Here is a 21826-nt window from a genome sequence, read left to right on the forward strand (position 1 = left end):
TGCCCCAAGATAAAAGTTTTAGCATCCAGATTGCCCGTACGTCCAATTTTAGGAGTTAAGCCATCATCTGTTGGTGCCATACCGAAATCACTCATGATTGCAAGCAAATGATGGATCTGACAAGAAAATGGCGAACGAAATAGAGGGGCGAATAAAACGGGAAATTTTTGTGAAGTGGAGGAGAGGAAAACAAGAGGCAAATGGCAAATAATGTAAATTGTGAGGAGATGAGATTTGTGATTAGGAACCTGGTACATGTTGAAGATCCTCCCCGGCAACGGCGCCAGAAATTCCTTTTGATGTCGCCTGAAGCTACGTCGGTATTTCCCCAAAGAGGAAGGGATGATGCAGCACAATGGCCGTAGGTATTTCCCTCAGATATGAAACCAAGGTTATCGAACCACTAGGTGAACCAAGAAACACAAGTAAACAGCCCCTGCACACAGATAACAAATCCTTGCAACCCGACGTGTTAAAGGGGTTGTCAATCCCTTTCGGGTAACGGTGCCTGAAATCTGTGCGTGACGGGAGAAAGTTGTAAATAATGATAGATTGAACGCCAAATAAAATAAATTGCAGCAAGGTATTTTTGTGTTTTTGGATTAATATATTTGAAAATAAAAGAAAATAAAAGTAGATCGCAAAGGCAAATAATATGAGAAAGAGACCCAGGGGCCATAGGTTTCACTAGTGGCTTCTCTCAAGAAAAATAGCAAATCGATGGGTGACAAAATTACCGTTGGGAAATTGATAGAAACTTCAAATACTCATGCCAATATCCAGGCAATGATCATTACATAGGCATCACGGCCAAGATTAGTAAACCGACTCCTGCGTGCATCTAGTACTATTACTCCACACATCAACCGCTATCCAGCATGCATCTAGTGTATTAAGTTCATGGAGAAACAGAGTAATGCAACAAGAACAATGGCATCATGTAGACAATATCTGTCTATGTAGATATAGATCCCATCGTTTTATCCTTAGTAGCAACGATACATACGTGTCGGTTCCCTTTCAGTCACTGGGATCAAGCATCATAAGATCGAGTCCACTACAAAGCACCTCTTCCCATTGCAAGATAAATAGATCAAGTTGGCCAAACAAAACCCAAATATCGGAGAAGAAATACGAGGCTATAAGAGATCATGCATAAAAGAGATCAAAGAAACTCAAATACTTTCATGGATATAAAAAGATAGATCTGATCATCAACTCAAAGTTCGTTGATCCCAACAAACACACCGCAAAAGAGTTACATCATATGGATCTCCAAGAGACCATTGTATTGAGAATCAGGAGAGAGAGAGAGATGAACCCATCTAGCTACTAACTACGGAACCGAAGGTCTACAAAGAACTACTCACGCATAATCGGAGAGGCACCAATGGAGGTGGTGAACCCCATCCGAGATGGTCTCTAGATTGGATCTGGTGGTTCTGGACTCTGCGGCAGCCGGATGAATATTTCATCGACTCCCCTATGGTTATGGAAATATTGGGGGTATTTATAGAGCAAAGAGGCGGTCCGAGGGGCACCCGAGGTGGGCACTGTTGGGTTTCGTTGTAATTTCAAAAAAATTCCTACGCACACGCAAGATCATGGTGATGCATAGCAATGAGAGGGGGAGAGTGTGATCTACATACCCTTGTAGATCGACAACAGAAGCATTAACTTGGTTGATGTAGTCATACGTCTCCACGGCTCGACCGATCAAGCACCGAAACTACGGCACCTCCGAGTTCTAGCACACGTTCAGCTTGATGACGATCCCCGGACTCCGATCCAGCAAAGTGTCGGGGAAGAGTTTCGTCAGCACGACGGTGTGGTGACGATCTTGATGTACTACCGTCGCAGGGCTTCGCCTAAGCACTACAATAATATTATCGAGGACTATGGTGGAAGGGGGCACCGCACACGGCTAAGAAAATGATCACGCGGATCAACTTGTGTCCCTAGGGGTGCCCTGTGCCTCCGTATATAAAGGCTCAAAAGGGGGGCTGGCCGGCCAAGAGGTGGCGCGCCAGGAGGAGTCCTACTCCTTCCGGGAGTAGGACTCCCCCCTTTCCTAGTTGGAATAGGATTCGCGGAGGGGAAAAAGAGGAGAGAGAGGAGGAAGGGGGGCCGGCCCCCTCTCCTTGTCCTATTCGGACCAAGGGGGGAGGGGCGCGCGGCCCATCTCTGGCCACCTCTCCTCTCTTCCACTAAGGCCCACTAAGGCCCATATACTTCCCGGGGGGTTCCGGTAACCTCCCGGTACTCCGGTAAAATCCCGATTTCACCCGGAACACTTCCGATATCCAAACATAGGCTTCCAATATATCAATCTTTATGTCTCGACCATTTCGAGACTCCTCGTCATGTCCATGATCACATCCGGGACTCCGAACAACCTTCAGTACATCAAAATGCATAAACTCATAATATAACTGTCATCGTAACCTTAAGTGTGCAGACCCTACGGGTTCGAGAACAATGTAGACATGACTGAGACACGTTTCCGGTCAATAACCAATAGCGGAACCAGGATGCTCATATTGTCTCCTACATATTCTACGAAGATCTTTTATCGGTCAGACCGCATAACAACATACATTGTTCCCTTTGTCATCGGTATGTTACTTGCCCGAGATTCGATCGTCGGTATCCCATACCTAGTTCAATCTCGTTACCGGCAAGTCTCTTTACTCGTTCCGTAATACATCATCCCGCAACTAACTCATTAGTTGCAATGCTTGTAAGGCTTAAGTGATGTGCATTACCGAGAGGGCCCAGAGATACCTCTCCGACAATCGGAGTGACAAATCCTAATCTCAAAATACGCCAACCCAACATGTACCTTTGGAGACACCTATAGAGCTCCTTTATAATCACCCAGTTACGTTGTTACATTTGGTAGCACACAAAGTGTTCCTCCGGCAAACGGGAGTTGCATAATCTCATAGTCATAGGAACATGTATAAGTCATGAAGAAAGCAATAGCAACATACTAAACGATCGGGTGCTAAGCTAATGGAATGGGTCATGTCAATCAGATCATTCAACTAATGATGTGATCCCATTAATCAAATGACAACTCTTTGTCCATGGTTAGGAAACATAACCATCTTTGATTAACGAGCTAGTCAAGTAGAGGCATACTAGTGACACTCTGTTTGTCTATGTATTCACACATGTATTATGTTTCCGGTTAATACAATTCTAGCATGAATAATAAACTTTTGTCATGATATAAGCAAATAAATAATAACTTTATTATTGCCTCTAGGGCATATTTCCTTCAGTCTCCCACTTGCACTAGAGTCAATAATCTAGATCACATCACCATGTGATTAACATCGATAGTTCACATCATCATGTGATTAACACCCATAGTTCACATCGCCATGTGACCAACACCCAAAGGGTTTACTAGATTCAGTAATCTAGTTCACATCGCTATGTGATTAACACCCAAAGAGTACTAAGGTGTGATCATGTTTTGCTTGTGAGAGAATTTTAGTCAACGGGTCTGCCATATTCAGATCCGTATGTATTTTGCAAATATCTATGTCAACAATGCTCTGCCACTCTAGCTAATTGCTCCCACTTTCAATATGTATCCAGATTGAGACTTAAAGTTATCTAGATCAGTGTCAAAACTTGCATCGATGTAACTCTTTACGACGAACCTTTTGTCACCTCATAATCGAGAAACATATCCTTATTCCACTAAGGATAATTTTGACCGCTGTCCAGTGATATACTCCTAGATCACTATTGTACTCCCTTGCCAAAATCAGTGTAGGGTATACAATAGATCTGGTACACAGCATGGCATACTTTGTAGAACCTATGGCTGAGGCATAGGGAATGACTTTCATTCTCTTTCTATCTTCTGCGTGGTTGGGCTTTGAGTCTTACTAAATTTGATACCTTGTAACACAGGTAAGAACCCTTTCTATGACTGTTCCATTTTGAACTACTTCAAAATCTTGTCAAGGTATGTACTCATTGAAAAAAAAACTTATCAAGCGTCTGGATCTATCTCTATAGATCTTGATGCTCAATATGTAAGCAGCTTCACCGAGGTCTTTCTTTGAAAAACTCCTTTCAAACACTCCTTTATGCTTTGCAGAATAATTCTACATTATTTCCGATCAACAATATGTCATTCACATATACTTATCAGAAATGTTGTAGTGCTCCCACTCACTTTCTTGTAAATACAGGCTTCACCGCAAGTCTGTATGCTCCCACTCATACTATCAAAGCGTTTATTCCAACTCCGAGATGCTTGCACCAGTCCATAGATGGATCGCTGGAGCTTGCTTATTTTGTTAGCACCTTTAGGATTGACAAAACCTTCTGGTTGCATCATATACAACTCTTTGTTTAAGAAATTCATTAAGGATTGCAGTTTTGTTATCCATTTGCCAGATTTCATAAAATGCGGCAATTGCTAACATGATTTGGATAGACTTTTAAGCATCGATACGAGTGAGAAAATCTCATCATAGTCAACACCTTGAACTTTGTCGAAAACCTTTTGCGACAATTCTAGCTTTGTAGATAGTAACACTACTATCAGCGTCCGTCTTCCTCTTGAAGATCCATTTATTTTCTATGGCTTGTGGATCATCGGGCAAGTTAACCAAAGTCCATACTTTGTGCTCATACATGGACCCCATCTCAGATTTCATGGCCTCAAGCCATTTTGCGGAATCTGGGCTCACCATCGCCTCTTCATAGTTCGCAAGTTCGTCATGGTCTAGTAACATGACTTCCAGAACAGGATTACCATACCACTCTGGTGCGGATCTCACTCTGGTTTACCGACGAGATTCGGTAGTAACTTGATTTGAAGTTACATGATCATTATCATTAGCTTCCTCACTAATTGGTGTAGTAGTCACAAGAACAGATTTCTATGATGAACTACTTTCCAATAAGGGAGATGGTACAATTACCTTATCAAGTTTTCTACTTTCCTCCCACTCACTTCTTTCGAGAGAAACTCCTTCTCTGGAAAGGATCCATTCTTAGCAACGAATGTCTTGCCTTCGGATATGTGATAGAAGGTGTACCCAATAGTCTCCTTTGGGTATCCTATGAAGACATATTTCTCCAATTTGGGTTTGAGCTTATCAGGATGAAACTTTTCATCTAAGCATCACAATCCGAAACTTTAAGAAATGACAACTTTGGTTTCTTGCTAAACCACAGTTCAGATTGTGTCGTCTCAACGGACTTAGATGGTGCCCTTTTAAAAGCGAATGCAACTGTCTTTAATGCATAACCCGAAAACGATAGTGGTAGATCGGTAAGAGACATCATAGGTTGCACCATATCTAATAAAGTACGGTTATGACGTTCGGACACACCATTATGCTGTGGTGTTCCAGGTGGCGTGAGTAGTGAAACTATTTCACATTGTTTTAACTGAAGACCAAACTCATAACTCAAATACTCTTCTCCACGATCAGATCGTAGAAACTTCTTTTCTTTTTACGATGATTTTTCACTTCACTCTGAAATTCTTTGAACTTTTCAAATGTTTCAGACTTATGTTTCATCAAGTAGATATACTCATATCTGCTCAAATCATCTGTGAAGATCAAAAAATAATGATACATGTCGCGAGTCTTAATATTCATCGGACCACATACATCAGTATGTATGATTTCCAACAAATTTGTTGCTCGCTCCATTGTTCCGAAGAACGGAGTCTTAGTCATCTTGCCCATGAGGCATGGTTCGCAAGCATCAACTGATTCATAATCAAGTGAATCCAAAAGCCCATCAGCATGGAGTTTGTTCATGCGCTTTACACCAATATGACCTAAATAGCAGTGCCACAAATAAGTTGCACTATCATTATTAACTTTGCATCTTTTGGTTTCAATATTATGATTATGTGTATTACTACGATCGAGATCCAACGAACTATTTTCATTGGGTGTGTAACCATATAAGGTTTTATTCATGTAAACAGAACAACAATTTATTCTTTTACTTAAATGAATAACCGTATTACAATAAACATGATCAAATCATATTCATGCTCAACACAAACACCAAATAATACTTATTTAGGTTCAACACTAATCCCAAAAGTATAGGGAGTGTGCGATGATGATCATATCAATCTTGGAACCACTTCCAACACACATCGTCACTTCACCCTTAACTAGTCTCTGTTTATTCTGCAACTCCCGTTTCAAGTTACTAATCTTAGCAACTGAACTAGTATCTATTACTGAGGGGTTGCTATAAACACTAGTAAAGTACACATCAATAACATGTATATCAAATATACTTATGTTCACTTTGCCATCCTTCTTATCCACCAAGCACTTGGGGTAGTTCTGCTTCCAGTGACCAGTCCCTTTGCAGTAGAAGCACTTAGTCTCAGGCTTAGGATCAGACTTGGGCTTCTTCACTTGAGCAGCAACTTGCTTGCCGTTCTTCTTGAAGTTCCCCATCTTCCCTTTGCCCTTTTCTTGAAACCAGTGGTCTTGTCAACCATCAACACTTGATGTTTTTCTTGATTTCTACATTCGTTGATTTCAGCATCACGAAGAGCTTGGGAGTTGTTTCCATTATCCCTTGCATATTATAGTTCATCACAAAGTTCTACTAACTTGGTGATGGTGACTAGAGAATTCTGTCAATCACTATCTTATCTGGAAGATTAACTCCCACTTGATTCAAGCGATTGTAGTACCCAGACAATCTGAGCACATGCTCACTAGTTGAGCGATTCTCCTCCATCTTTTAGCTATAGAACTTGTTGGAGACTTCATATCTCTCAACTCGGGTATTTGCTTGAAATATTAACTTCAACTCCTGGAACATCTCATATGGTCCATGACGTTCAAAACGTCTTTGAAGTCCCGATTCTAAGCCATTTAAGTATGGTGCACTAAACTATCAAGTAGTCATCATATTGAGCTAGCCAAACGTTCATAACGTCTGCATCTGCTCCTGCAATAGGTCTGTCACCTAGCGGTGCATCAAGGACATAATTCTTCTGTGCAGCAATGAGGATAAACCTCAGATCACGGATCCAATCCGCATCATTGCTACTAACATCTTTCAACACAATTTTCTCTAGGAACATATCAAAATAAACACAGGGAAGCAACAACGCGAGCTATTGATCTATAACATAATTTGCAAAATACTACCAGGACTAAGTTCATGAAAAATTTAAGTTCAATTTAATCATATTACTTAAGAACTCCCACTTAGATAGACATCCCTCTAATCCTCTAAATGATTACGTGATCCAAATCAACTAAACCATGTTCGATCATCACGTGAGATGAAGTAGTTTCATTGGTGAACATCGCTATGTTGATCATATCTACTATATGATTCAAGCTCGACCTTTCGGTCTCCGTGTTCCGAGGCCATATTTGTATATGCTTAGCTTGTCAAGTATAACCTAAGTATTCTGCATGTGCAACTGTTTTGCACCCGTTGTATTTGAACGTAGAGCCTATCACACCCGATCATCACGTGGTGTCTCAGCACGAAGAACTTTCACAACGGTGCATACTCAGGGAGAACACTTCTTGATAATTAGTGAGAGATCATCTTATAATGCTACCGTCAATCAAAGCAAGATAAGATGCATAAAAGATAAACATCACATGCAATCAATATAAGTGATATGATATGGCCATCATCATCTTGTGCTTGTGATCTCCATCTCCGAAGCACCGTCGTGATCACCATCGTCACCGGCGCGACACCTTGATCTCCATCGTAGCATCGTTGTCGTCTCGCCAATCTTATGCTTCCACAACTATCGCTACTGCTTAGTGATAAAGTAAAGCATTACAGCGCGATTGCATTGCATACAATAAAGCGACAACCATATGGCTCCTGCCAGTTGCCGATAACTCGGTTACAAAACATGATCATCTCATACAATAAAATTTAGCATCATGTCTTGACCATATCACATCACAACATGCCCTGCAAAAACAAGTTTAGACGTCCTCTACTTTGTTGTTGCAAGTTTTACGTGGCTGCTACGGGCTTAAGCAAGAACCAATCTTACCTACGCATCAAAACCACAACGATAGTTTGTCAAGTTGGTGTTGTTTTAATCTTCGCAAGGACCAGGCGTAGCCACACTCGGTTCAACTAAAGTTGGAGAAACTGTAACCCGCTAGCCACCTTTGTGCAAAGGACGTCGGGAGAACCGGTCTCGCGTAAGCGTACGCGTAATGTCGGTCCAGGCCGCTTCGTACAACAATACCGCCGAACCAAAGTATGACATGCTGGTAAGCAGTATGACTTATATCGCCCACAACTCACTTGTGTTCTACTCGTGCATATAACATCAACACATAAAACCTAGGCTCGGATGCCACTGTTGGGTTTCGTAGTAATTTCAAAAAAATTCCTACGCACACGCAAGATCATGGTGATGCATAGCAACGAGAGGGGGAGAGTGTGATCTACGTACCCTTGTAGATCGACAACGGAAGCGTTAACTTGGTTGATGTAGTCGTACGTCTCCACAGCTCGACCGATCAAGCACTGAAACTACGACACCTCCGAGTTCTAGCACACGTTCAGCTCGATGACGATCCTCGGACTCCGATCCAGCAAAGTGTCAGGGAAGATTTCCGTCAGCATGATGGCGTGGTGACGATCTTGATGTACTACCGTCTCAGGGCTTCGCCTAAGCACTGCTATAATATTATCGAGGACTATGGTGGAAGGGGGCACCGCACACGGCTAAGAATATGATCACATGGATCAACTTGTGTCCCTAGGGGTGCCCCGTGCCTCCGTATATAAAGGTTCAAAAGGGGGGGGGGGCTGGCCGGCCAAGAGGTGGCGCGCCAGGAGGAGTCCTACTCCTTCCTGGAGTAGGACTCCCCCCCTTTCCTAGTTGGAATAGGATTCGCGGAGGGGGGAAAAGAGGAGAGAGAGGAGGAAGGGGGCCGGCCCCCTTTCCTTGTCCTATTCGGACCAAGGGGGAGGGGCGCGCGGCCCATCTCTGGCCACCTCTCCTCTCTTCCACTAAGGCCCACTAAGGCCCATATACTTCCCGGGGGGTTCCGGTAACCTCCCGGTACTCCGGTAAAATCCCGATTTCACCCGGAACACTTCCGATATCCAAACATAGGCTTCCAGTATATCAATCTTTATGTCTCGACCATTTCGAGACTCCTTTGTCATGTCCGTGATCACATCCGGGACTCCGAACAACCTTCGGTACATCAAAATGCATAAACTCATAATATAACTGTCATCGTAACCTTAAGTGTGCGGACCCTACGGGTTCGAGAACAATGTAGACATGACTGAGACACGTCTCCGGTCAATAACCAATAGCGGAATCTGGATGCTCATATTGGCTCCTACATATTCTACGAAGATCTTTTATCGGTCAGACCGCATAACAACATACGTTGTTCCCTTTGTTATCGGTATGTTACTTGCCGGAGATTCGATCGTCAGTATCCCATACCTAGTTCAATCTCGTTACCGGCAAGTCTCTTTACTCATTCCGTAATACATCATCCCGCAACTAACACATTAGTTGCAATGCTTGCAAGGCTTAAGTGATGTCCATTACCGAGAGGGCCCAGAGATACCTCTCCGACAATCGGAGTGACAAATCCTAATCTCGAAATACGCCAACCCAACATGTACCTTTGGAGACACCTGCAGAGCTCCTTTATAATCACCCAGTTACGTTGTGATGTTTGGTAGCACACAAAGTGTTCCTCCGGCAAACGGGAGTTGCATAATCTCATAGTCATAGGAACATGTATAAGTCATGAAGAAAGCAATAGCAACATACTAAACGATCGGGTGCTAAGCTAATGGAATGGGTCATGTCAATCAGATCATTCAACTAATGATGTGATCCCGTTAATCAAATGACAACTCTTTGTCCATGGTTAGGAAACATAACCATCTTTGATTAATGAGCTAGTCAAGTAGAGGCATACTAGTGACACTCTGTTTGTCTATGTATCCACACATGTATTATGTTTCCGGTTAATACAATTCTAGCATGAATAATAAACTTTTATCATGATATAAGGAAATAAATAATAACTTTATTATTACCTCTAGGGCATATTTCCTTCAGGCACAACCCAACAGGGCGTGCTTGGGCCTCCTGGCGCGCCCTGGTGGGTTGTGCCTCCGTCGGGGCACCCCCCAGGCGCATCTAGGGCCCGTTGTGTTCCTATTGGCCCATAAAATTCTCCGTAAAGTTTCGTGGCATTTGAACTCCATTTGATATTAATTTTATGCGATGTAAAAACATGGAAAAAATAGCAACTGGCACATGTCACTATGTCAATAGGTTAGTACCAAAAAATGATATAAATGACTATAAAATGATTATAAAACATCCAACATTGATAATATAACAGCATGGAACAATCAAAAATTATAGATACGTTGGAGACGTATCAATCTCGACCCCCCCTCATGTTAAAGTTATCGGGGAGGGGGTATATCGACCCCCCCTCTTGTCAAAGTTATCGTGGAGGGGGTATATATCGGCAACGACGACATACATACATGGAAAAAAATGTTATCGGGGAGGGGTATATCGACCCCCCCCTCATGTCAAAGTTATCGGGGAGGGGGTATATCGACCCCCCCTCATGTCGAAGTTATTGGGGAGGGGTATATATCGACAACGATGACATACATACATGGAAAAATGTTATCTGGGAGGAGTATATCGACCCCCCTCATGTCGAAGTTATCGGGGAGGGGGTATATCGACCCCCCCCCTCATGTTGAATATATGTTTTTTTGCGAAATAATGTTGAATATATGTTGAATTCCCGAGAGAGTTAGGGTGTTCTAACGCGGCACTACACGATATATATAGGTGAGGGGGGATAACATCCGGTATATCGACCCCCCCCTCATCCGGTAATGTTCGGGGATAACATGCGGTAATGTTCATATATCATCATATTATCATCATCTACTACAAAACATTTGACATATTCTTTGCATATGAACATATAAACATTTGCATATTCTACAATAATATCACCAAAAAAAATCTATGAACATAAAAAATTCTAACTTTTGCATATGAACATACATACATAAAATTCTCCATTACATAATTCAACTTGAACACAGGGAAAAAAGAAACGAAAACAGGGCGGCGGCATCGGCCGAAGTGCGGGCGACATCGGTGTCGGGACGGGCGGCGGCGTTGGGGCACGGAGGGAGGAGGAGATGAGGGAGAACGGCGAGGTGCGGCTCATAGTTTCAGGGAGCGGCGAGGTTGGGGCAGGTCTCGGCGGTGACGGCGAGGTCGGGGCATGGCTCGACGACAGCGAGGTCGGGGCAGGGCTCGACGACAGCGAGGTCGGGGCAGGGTGCGGCGAGGCCGGGGCAGGGTCGACAGCGACGACAGAGACGCTGGACGGGGGCGGGGCAGCCTGGGGGCGTCGATGACCTCGGCGTCGTCGTGCGGCAACTGGCGATGAAATGTGAAAAACACTAAGTGGTGGCTTATATAGCAAAGGCTTTGGTCCCGGTTCGTGGCACCAACCGGGACCAATGCCCACCTTTGGTCGCGGTTCGTGCCACCAACTGGGATGGTGGCACGAACGGGGACCAAAGGTGGGCATTGTTCCCGGTTGGTGCCACGAACTGGGAACAAAGGTGGCCACTCGTCCGGTTTCGTGGCACCAACCAGGACCAATGGCCTGCGCCTGCCAAAGCCGCGATGTGGTGGGATGTTTAGTCCCACCTTGCTAGCTGAGGAGCGGCCACACCTGTTTATAAGCGTTGCCCGCCATCTCTCTCGAACTCCTCTGAATTGCAGGCCTATGGGCCTAATCTCACACTGCTATGTCTGTGGGCCTACTGGGCCTTCTGTGGGCCTGAACCCTGGCCCAACTAGCTGGGTTTCTAGTCGTATTCAGGTCGTGGTGGCCTAGTAGGTGGCATTTTTTGTTTTTTTGTTTTCTTTTTTGCTTTACTTTTTTGCACTTTTCTAGTGATTCTTTTTGCTGTTAGGTCACAAAAATTATAATTTTTTTGTTAGTGCCATTAATTTTCAAATTTGAATAGTTTAAATTTGTGTGAATCACTAGTTTGTGAATAACTTTACTATAAAAATAGATTTTTGAGTGATACTTTTTCCTGCTATTTAATATTATTGTGTTTTATCATTATATTAAATTTGTTATTGTGTTGATTCTTTTTGCTATTGAAGAATATTATAGTTTTGTTTTAGTTGATCATAAAAAATATTTTAATTGACTATTTTAAGTTCATTGTTTTTGTTATTAGTTCATTCTTTTTGCGCTAAATGACCCTGAAATTGAAAAGCACTACAAATGAACTCTGAAAGGGTTGAAAGTTGGCATGGTATCATCATTTCACCCACATAGCATGTGCTGAAAAGTTTGGAGGGTTACGGCAAAATTGGATGAACTTCTTGTACAAAACGAGCAATCTCTTTCGAAGTTTCAGAGTTACGCACGAAAACTCATCTATTACAAAGGGATTTCATTTTTTTGAACTTATTTGAACTCCAGACTTTTTGTGTGTTCAAAATGCACCATTCAAAGCCACGTCATTAATTTTCAACCCATTCCAACTTCATTTGTTATTTTTCATGCATTTACTGATTTTTTAGCTATATGACCCTAAAATTGAAAAGCACTACAAATGAACTCTGAAAAGGCTGAAAGTTGGCATGGTATCATCATTTCACCCACATAGCATGTTCTAAAACGTTGAGATGGTTACGGCAAAAACTGGATGCACTTCGTGTACAAAATGGGCAATCTCTTTCGAAGTATCAGGGTTTCGGACAAAAACTCATCTGTTACAAAGGGATTTCATTTTTTGAACTTATTTGAACTCCAAACTTTTTGTGTGTTCAAAATGCACTATTCAAAGCCACATCATAAATTTTCAACTCTTTGTGACTTCATTTGTTCTTTTCCATGCATTTACTGATTTTTTGAGCTATATGACCCTGAAATTGAAAATCACTACAAATGAACTCTGAAAAGGTTGAAAGTTGGCATGATATCATAATTTCACCCACATAGCATGTGCTAAAAAGTTTAGAGGCTTACGTCAAAAACTGGATGCACTTCGTGTACAAAACGGGCAATCTCTTTCGAAGTATGAGGGTTTCGAACAAAAACTCATGTGTTACAAAGGGATTTCATTTTTGAACTTATTTGAACTCCAAACTTTTTGTGTGTTCAAAATGCACCATTCAAAGCCACATCATCAATTTTCCAACCCTTTCTGACTTCATTTGTTATTTTTCATGCATTTACTGATTTGTTTTGAGCTATATGACCCTAAAATTGAAAAGCACTACAAATGAACTCTGAAAAGGTTGAAAGTTGGCATGGTATCATCATTTCACGCGCATAGCATGTTCTAAAAAGTTTAGAGGGTTATGGCAAAAACTGAATGCACTTCGTGTACAAAACGGGCAATCTCTTTCGAAGTATCAGGGTGTCGGACGAAAACTCATTTGTTACAAAGGGATTTCATTTTTTTGAACTTATTTGAACTCCATACTTTTTGTGTGTTCAAAATGCACCATTCAAAGCCACATCATCAATTTTCAACCCTTTTTGCCTTCATTTGTTTTTTTCATGCATTTACTGATTTGTTTTGAGCTATATGACCCTAAAATTGAAAAGCACTACAAATGAACTTTGAAGAGGTTGAAAATTTGCTGGGTATCATCATTTCACCCACATAGCATGTGCTTAAAAGTTGAGAGGGTTACGGAAAAAACTGGATGCACTACATGTACAAAACTGACAATCTCTTTCGAAGTATCACGGTTTCATACGGAAACTCGTCTGTCACAAAAGGCATTTCATTTCTTCACATGTAACTGTAATGATATTCTAGATCAAAGGCACCATCATAATAGTTGTGGAGAGAAAGTCTTCACTTTTTCTTCGCTTGTGTCCTTTGCTGTAACACCCTCGATGCGGCTATATCTCCCACGTGTCGAGGCATGACTTAGAGGCATAATCGCATTGAAGGCATATGTCGCAAGTTAGGCAATCTTCACAACATCCCATGTAATATGATAATAAAAGGGGAGATAACATAGTTGGCTTACACTCGCCACGTCAATCAAGTACATAAATAACATTACATCATCCAAACACTCATGGCCCGACTACGGCGCCAAAATAAAAGATAACCCAACAAGCGACACGGTCCCGATCACCCCCAACTGGGCACCACTACTGATCATCAGGAAAAGAAACATAGTAACGTTGAGAGTCCTCGACGAACTCCCACTTGAGCTCAAACGCGTCTCCTGGAGCGGAATCATCAGGCCCTGCATCTGGTGTAATAGTAATCTGTGAGCCACAGGGACTCAGCAATCTCGCACCCTCGCGATCAAGACTATTAAAGCTTATAGGTAAGGCAAGGTAAAATATGAGTGGAGCTGCAGCAAACTACTAGCAAGTATGGTGGCTAACTTATTCACAAAAGAGAGCGAGAAGAGGAGGCAAAGCGTGAGCGAGAAACTAGAGAATAACCTGCGCAAACATTACTTCGACACCGTGTCTGCTTCCCGGACTCCGCCGAGAAGAGGCCATCACGGTAACACACTCAGTTGATTCATTTTAATTAATTAAGGTTCAAGTTATCTACAACCGGACATTAACAAATTCCCATCTGCCCATAACTGCGGGCACGGCTTTCAAAAGTTCAAATCCCTGCAGGGGAGTCCCAACTTAGCCCATGACAAGCTCTCACGGTTAACGAAGGAATAGACCTCCTCCGAAGATGTTCCGATCAGACTCGGCATCTCGGTTCTTCAAGACACTTCGACAGGTTAAGACAAGACCAGCAACACCGCCTGAATGTGCCGACAAATCCCGATAGGAGCTGCACATATCTCGTTCTCAGGGCACACTCAGATGAGACATCCTACGAGTAAAACCAACCCTCAAGTTTCAACGAGGTGGCCCCGCAGTCTACTCGGTCGGACCAACACTCAGAGGAGCACTGGCCCAGGGGGGGGGCTAAAATAAGATGACCCTCGGGCTCCGGAAACCCAGGGGAAAAAGAGGCTATGGGGCAAATGGTAAAAACCAAGGTTGGGCATTGCTGGAAAAGCTTTAATCAAGGCGAACTATCAAGGGGTTCCCATTATAACCCAACCGCGTAAGGAACGCAAAATCCGGGAATATAACACCGATATGACGGAAACTAGGGTGGCAAGAGTGGAACAAAACACTAGGCGAGAGGCAGAGCCTTCCACCCTTTACCAAGTATATAGATGCATTAAGATAACAAGATAATATAATGATATCCCAACAAGTAAATAAATGTTCCAACAGGGAACGACCTTCAATCTTCACCTGCAACTAGCAACGCTATAAGAGGGGCTGAGCAAAGCGGTAACATAGCCAAACAACGGTTTGCTAGGACAAGGTAGGTTAGAGGTTTGACATGGCAATTTGGGAGGCTTGAAAGCAAGTGGTAGGCATCGTAGCATTGGCATAGCAAAAGAGCAAGCAAACTAGCATAGCAAAGATAGTAGTGATTTCGAGGGTATGATCATCTTGCCTGCACAGTTGTCAGAGTTGACTGGATCCTCGAAAGCAAACTCAACGGGCTCCTCGTTAGCGAACTCATATCCCGGCTCTACCCAAACAAGACAAACAAGCAACAAGGACACAATCAACCACGTGCAAACTCAAACAACATGATGCACAGATGATATGCTATGCGGGATGCGATGCGGGATGCATATGCAAGATATGACAGGAAATGCAAGAACCTAGCCTCGACATGGAATTCCAAGTGTGCCACTGGAAAGATGAGATGAAATCGCTTGAAAACAATATAAAGAACGCCGGAATCGGAGTTACGGTTTGGAAATAACAAGCGATTAAAATATGGCACCGGTCTGTGATTTACAGCAAGTAGGCATCTAAATGCAATGAGATGAACATGTTACAACACCCAAACATGACAACAAAATACATGGCAGGGATGCATTCAAGATGCTTAACAAAAGTCTAGCACTGAGCTACGGCCAATTCATCCATTAACAGGTTCAAACAAGCATGGCAAAAATGCATATGGCAAACAGATCTCAGACTTAGTGAAATTAACACTTGTCTGGAATTTCAGATCAGGTAGCACTCTTCGGAGCAGCAAAACTATATGCTACAGGACCTGAACATGGCAAAGTAAAACATGGCATGGAGCTACTCAAAGAGCTTAACAAAAGTCCCTTAGTGACCTTGAGTCAAAAAGGACCAGAAAATACAATTGCAAGCATGTAAACATAGCAAAAACATAATCAGTTTTCAGACTGTGAAAACTGGAATATGCTGAAAATAGATATCAAGTAGGCATGTTTACGAGCGTGATACACTCACTACGGTGCAATTCATGACAAACTAAGCATACACCCATTAAGAACACACAAAATGAAAGCTAGACATGGCAAGAACAATAGCATAGCATGCACGGATCAACTACAACATCATCGGCAAAATTGCAAACAAGTTGACAATCTGCCCAGATTCACAAAGTAGCAAAAGTAGAGATCGATTGACTCAAGCTAGGGTGCTCCATAATTGCAAACAAAGACATGGATGGATAGAGCACTACAAGATTAACAAAACATCCTTACTGATCATCCTCAAAAGAGGCACGGATCACTTGGAAACAACATGACCATATGGCAACATGAGATAAACAGATCAAGGACTTAGTGGAATTGCTGTCCCTGAAAACAGAATTATCAAGTGCACCACTTTGCAAGCTTGTGCTAGTCACCACACACATCACAAAAATACATGGGTTGCACCTCTGGAAAGATGGCAAAACCCTTAACAAAACATATGTAGAGCATCAGGGCATATCATGCACACATTAATCATGGCAAAAATGATAAAAAACCTAAATGGAGTAGCAGATCTGACAATTAACTCAAGTAGCCCTCTTCTAATAGCATTTCGGGCATCTAGATGAACTCAAATAAAAAAGATGCAATGGAATGAAATGATGTACTCTCTGAGATGAACATTTTGATATGCTATATGCATGAATCGGAGCTACGGATGCAAAGTTACGGGGCTAAGAACAGGGCAACATGGATCTGAAATTTCGGGACTTAGAGAAAAAAATCACTCCGAGATCTAGGGTTTACTGTTCACAGCACGCGAACCGAGGAGCTCCGGCGAGGTAGCGGCGGCTCCGGCGAGGGAAAAGCGAGGCCGAGGCGATGCGGGGGCGGCGATGGCGCGTCGGGCGCGGCTCCGGCCGGCCGGCAGGCGGCGGCGCGCGGCGGCTCCGGTCGTCGGGGCGGAAGGAGGCGGCGGCGGCGGGGCAAACGTGGCGGCGGGGTCGGGCGCGGGGCGGCGGCACGGGCAGCCAGGCGGCGGGGCGAGGGAGCGGGCCGCGGGGGCCGGCTCCGGGCTCCTGGGCCGCGGCGGCGGCTGGCGGCGGAGGTGCCACGTGGCATGCGGCGGTTGGCGGCGGTGGGATCCGGGCGTTGTCCGGCTCCGTCCGGACATGTCCGGCGGCGGCGGAGACATATTTTTTTAGGGTTTCGGGGAGGGGGGTCCGAGATTTTCGAGGAGGACCTATTTATAGGCATAGAGGGAGCTAGGAGAGTCCAAATGAGGTGCGGTTTTTGGCCACGCGATCGTGATCAAACGATCTAGATGATGGAGAAGGCTTAGGTGGGTTTTGGGCCAAATTGGAGTGGTGTTGGGCTGCAACACACACGGGGCCTTCTCGGTCCCTCGGTTAACCGTTGGAGTATCAAACGAAGTCCAAATGATACGAAACTTGACAGACGGTCTACCGGTAGTAAACCAAGGCCGCTTGGCAAGTCTCGGTCCAATCCGGAAATGTTTAATCCCCACACATGAAAGAAAGCTAGAAATGACCACCGGAGGAGAACGAAGCGCCGGAATGCAAAACGGACAACGGGGAAAATGCTCGAATGCATGAGACGAACACGTATGCAAATGCAATGCACATGAAGACATGATATGAGATGCATGACAACGACAACGACACACGGAGACAAAGACCCGAACCCGAGAAAATAAATTAAACTTAATGTCGGAAACGACAAGAGTTGGAGTACAAATTGGGAAAGTCATATCCGGGGTGTTACAACACTCCACCACTATGAAAGGATCTCATCCCGAGATCTAGGACTGAAAGAATGCCGGGTACTCAGAACAGAGGTGATCCTCGCGTTCCCAGGTAGCTTCACGGTCGGAATGGTGTGACCACTTGACTTTGAGAAATTTGATTGACTTGTTGCGAGTCTTGCGTTCAGTCTCTTCAAGAATAGCAACTGGGTGCTCACGATAAGAGAGATCTTCTTGGAGCTCAATGTCCTCGAAGTTGACGGTATGGTCAGGAGTCTTGAAGCACTGTCGAAGCTGAGAGACATGGAACACGTCATGAACATTTGCAAAGTTTGAAGGAAGCTCGAGTTGATAGGCGAGGTCGCCTCTCTTGCTGACAATCTTGAAAGGTCCCACATATCTGGGGGCAAGCTTCCCTTTGATACCGAAGTGACGAGTACCTTTCGTAGGAGAGACGCGGAGGTAAACATGATCTCTGATCTCGAAAGCCAAATCACGGTGCTTACTATCATAGTAGCTCTTCTGATGGGATTGGGCTGCTTTGAGGTTATCACGAATGACTTTGCACATTTCTTCTGCCTCTGTGATTAAGTCATTACCCAAAAGCTGACGTTCACCGGTTTCAGACCAGTTGAGAGGGGTACGGCACTTCCTGCCATACAGAATTTCAAATGGGGCCTTGCCCGAACTTGCTTGAAAACTGTTGTTGTAGGAGAATTCAGCATAAGGAAGACAATCCTCCCACTTCATGCCGAAGGAGATCACACAAGCCCTAAGCATATCTTCAAGAATCTGGTTGACACGCTCGACTTGACCGCTAGTTTGAGGATGGAAAGTTGTGCTGAAGCGGATGTTGGTGCCCATGGCGTTCTGAAAAGAATCCCAAAACTTGGATGTAAAGATGCTGCCACGGTCTGAAGAGATCACTTGTGGAATACCGTGCAGAGAGACAATACGAGAGGTATAGAGTTCCGCCAATTGAGCTGCAGTGATTGACTCTTTGATAGGCAGAAAATGAGCCACTTTGGTGAGTTTGTCGATGACAACGAATATAGCATCATTGCCATGCTTGGACTTTGGAAACCCAGTCATGAAGTCCATTTCAATGTGGTCAAACTTCCATTCTGGAATGGCAAGAGGTTGGAGGAGACCTGCTGGCCTTTGGTGTTCTGCCTTCACTCTTCTGCAGACATCACATTCATTCACGAATTGAGCAATCTCGTGCTTCATTCGAGTACACCAATAAGCTTGTTTAAGGTCCTGATACATCTTCGTGCTCCCAGGGTGGATGGAGAGGAGAGAATTGTGGGCCTCGTTCAAGATTACTTTACGGAGGTCACCTTTGGGTACAACAATACGATCTTCGAAGAAGAGAGTATCCTTGTCATCAAGGCGGTAGCACTTGTACTTGGACTGACTCTTGGCAATCCCAATCTTCACCTTTTTCACCATAGCATCAAGAAACTGGGCTTGGCGAACCTGGTCTTCCAGGGTAGGAGAGACTTGAAGGTTGGCGAGGAAACCTTGAGGAACAACTTGCAGATTAAGTTTGCGGAAAGCTTCACAAAGCTCGGGTTGATAAGGCTTGAGAATCAGACTATTGCAGTAAGCCTTCCTGCTCAATGCGTCAGCAATCACATTGGCCTGTTGGGGAACGTAGCAGAAATTCAAAATTTTCCTACGTGTCACCAAGATCTATCTATGGAGAAACCAGCTACGAGTAGAAGGAGAGTGCATCTACATACCCTTGTAGATCGCTAAGCGGAAGCGTTCAAGTGAACGGGGTTGATGGAGTTGTACTCGTCGTGATTCAAATCACTGATGATCAAGTGCCGAACGCACGGCACCTCCGCGTTCAACACACGTACAGCCCGGTGACGTCTCCCACGCCTTGATCCAGCAAGGAGAGAGGGAGAGGTTGAGGAAGACTCCATCCAACAGCAGCACAATGGCGTGGTGGTGGTGGAGGAGCGTGGCAATCCCGCAGGGCTTCGCCAAGCACCATGGGAGAGGAGGAGTAGGGAGAGAGGTAGGGCTGCACCAAGAGGGAGAGAACTCATGTGTATGGCAGCCCCAAAACTCATCTATATATAGGGGGAAGGGGGGGCTGCGCCCCATTTAGGGTTTCCCACCCCCAAGGGGTGCGGCCAGCCCTAGATGGCAAAGGGGAGGCGGCCAAGGGGGGAGAGGAGAGGGAGGCGCACCAATATGGGCCTTAAGGCCCATCTGGACTAGGGTTTGCCCCCTCCCACTCTCCCTTGCGCCTTGGCCCCCTTGTGGGGGGCGCACCAGCCCTCCTAGGGGCTGGTCCCCTCCCACACTTTGCCCACGCAACCTTCTGGGGCAGGTGGCCCCACTTGGTGGACCCCCGGGACCCTCCCGGTGGTCCCGGTACAATACCGATATCGCCCGAAACTTTTCCGGTGACCAAAACAGGACTTCCCATATATAAATCTTTACCTCCGGACCATTCCGGAACTCCTCGTGATGTCCGGGATCTCATCCGGGACTCCGAACAACATTCGGTAACCACATACAAACTTCCTTTATAACCCTAGCGTCATCGAACCTTAAGTGTGTAGACCCTACGGGTTCGGGAGACATGCAGACATGACCGAGACGTTCTCCGGTCAATAACCAACAGCGGGATCTGGATACCCATGTTGGCTCCCACATGTTCCACGATGATCTCATCGGATGAACCACGATGTCAAGGACTTAATCAATCCCGTATTCAATTCCCTTTGTCTATCGGTATGTTACTTGCCCGAGATTCGATCGTCGGTATCCAATACCTTGTTCAATCTCGTTACCGGCAAGTCACTTTACTCGTTCCGTAACACATCATCCCGTGATCAACTCCTTGGTCACATTGCGCATATGATGATGTCCTACCGAGTGGGCCCAGAGATACCTCTCCGTTTACACGGAGTGACAAATCCCAGTCTCGATCCGCATAAAACAATAGATACTTTCGGAGATACCTGTAGTGCACCTTTATAGTCACCCAGTTACGTTGTGACGTTTGATACACCCAAAGCACTCCTACGGTATCCAGGAGTTACACGATCTCATGGTCAAAGGAAGAGATACTTGACATTGGCAAAGCTCTAGCAAACGAACTACACGATCTTTGTGCTATGCTTAGGATTGGGTCTTGTCCATCACATCATTCTCCTAATGATGTGATCCCGTTATCAACGACATCCAATGTCCATAGTCAGGAAACCATGACTATCCGTTGATCACAACGAGCTAGTCAACTAGAGGCTCACCAGGGACATATTGTGGTCTATGTATTCACACGTGTATTACGATTTCCGGATAATACAGTTATAGCATGAATAAAAGACATTTATCATGAACATTGAAATATAATAATACTTTTATTATTGCCTCTAGGGCATATTTCCAACAGTCTCCCACTTGCACTAGAGTCAATAATCTAGTTCACATCGCCATGTGATTAACACTCACAGGTCACATCGCCATGTGACTAATACCCAAGAGTTTACTAGAGTCAGTAGTCTAGTTCACATCACTATGTGATTAACACTCAATGAGTTTTATGTTTGATCATGTTGCTTGTGAGAGAGGTTTTAGTCAACGGGTCTGAACCTTTCAGATCCGTGTGTGCTTTACAAATCTCCATGTCATCTCCTAGATGCAGCTACCACGCTCTATTTGGAGCTATT

This window comes from Triticum aestivum, chromosome 3A (assembly GCF_018294505.1).
Source record: "Triticum aestivum cultivar Chinese Spring chromosome 3A, IWGSC CS RefSeq v2.1, whole genome shotgun sequence".
In the NCBI taxonomy this organism is placed as follows: Eukaryota; Viridiplantae; Streptophyta; class Magnoliopsida; order Poales; family Poaceae; genus Triticum; species Triticum aestivum.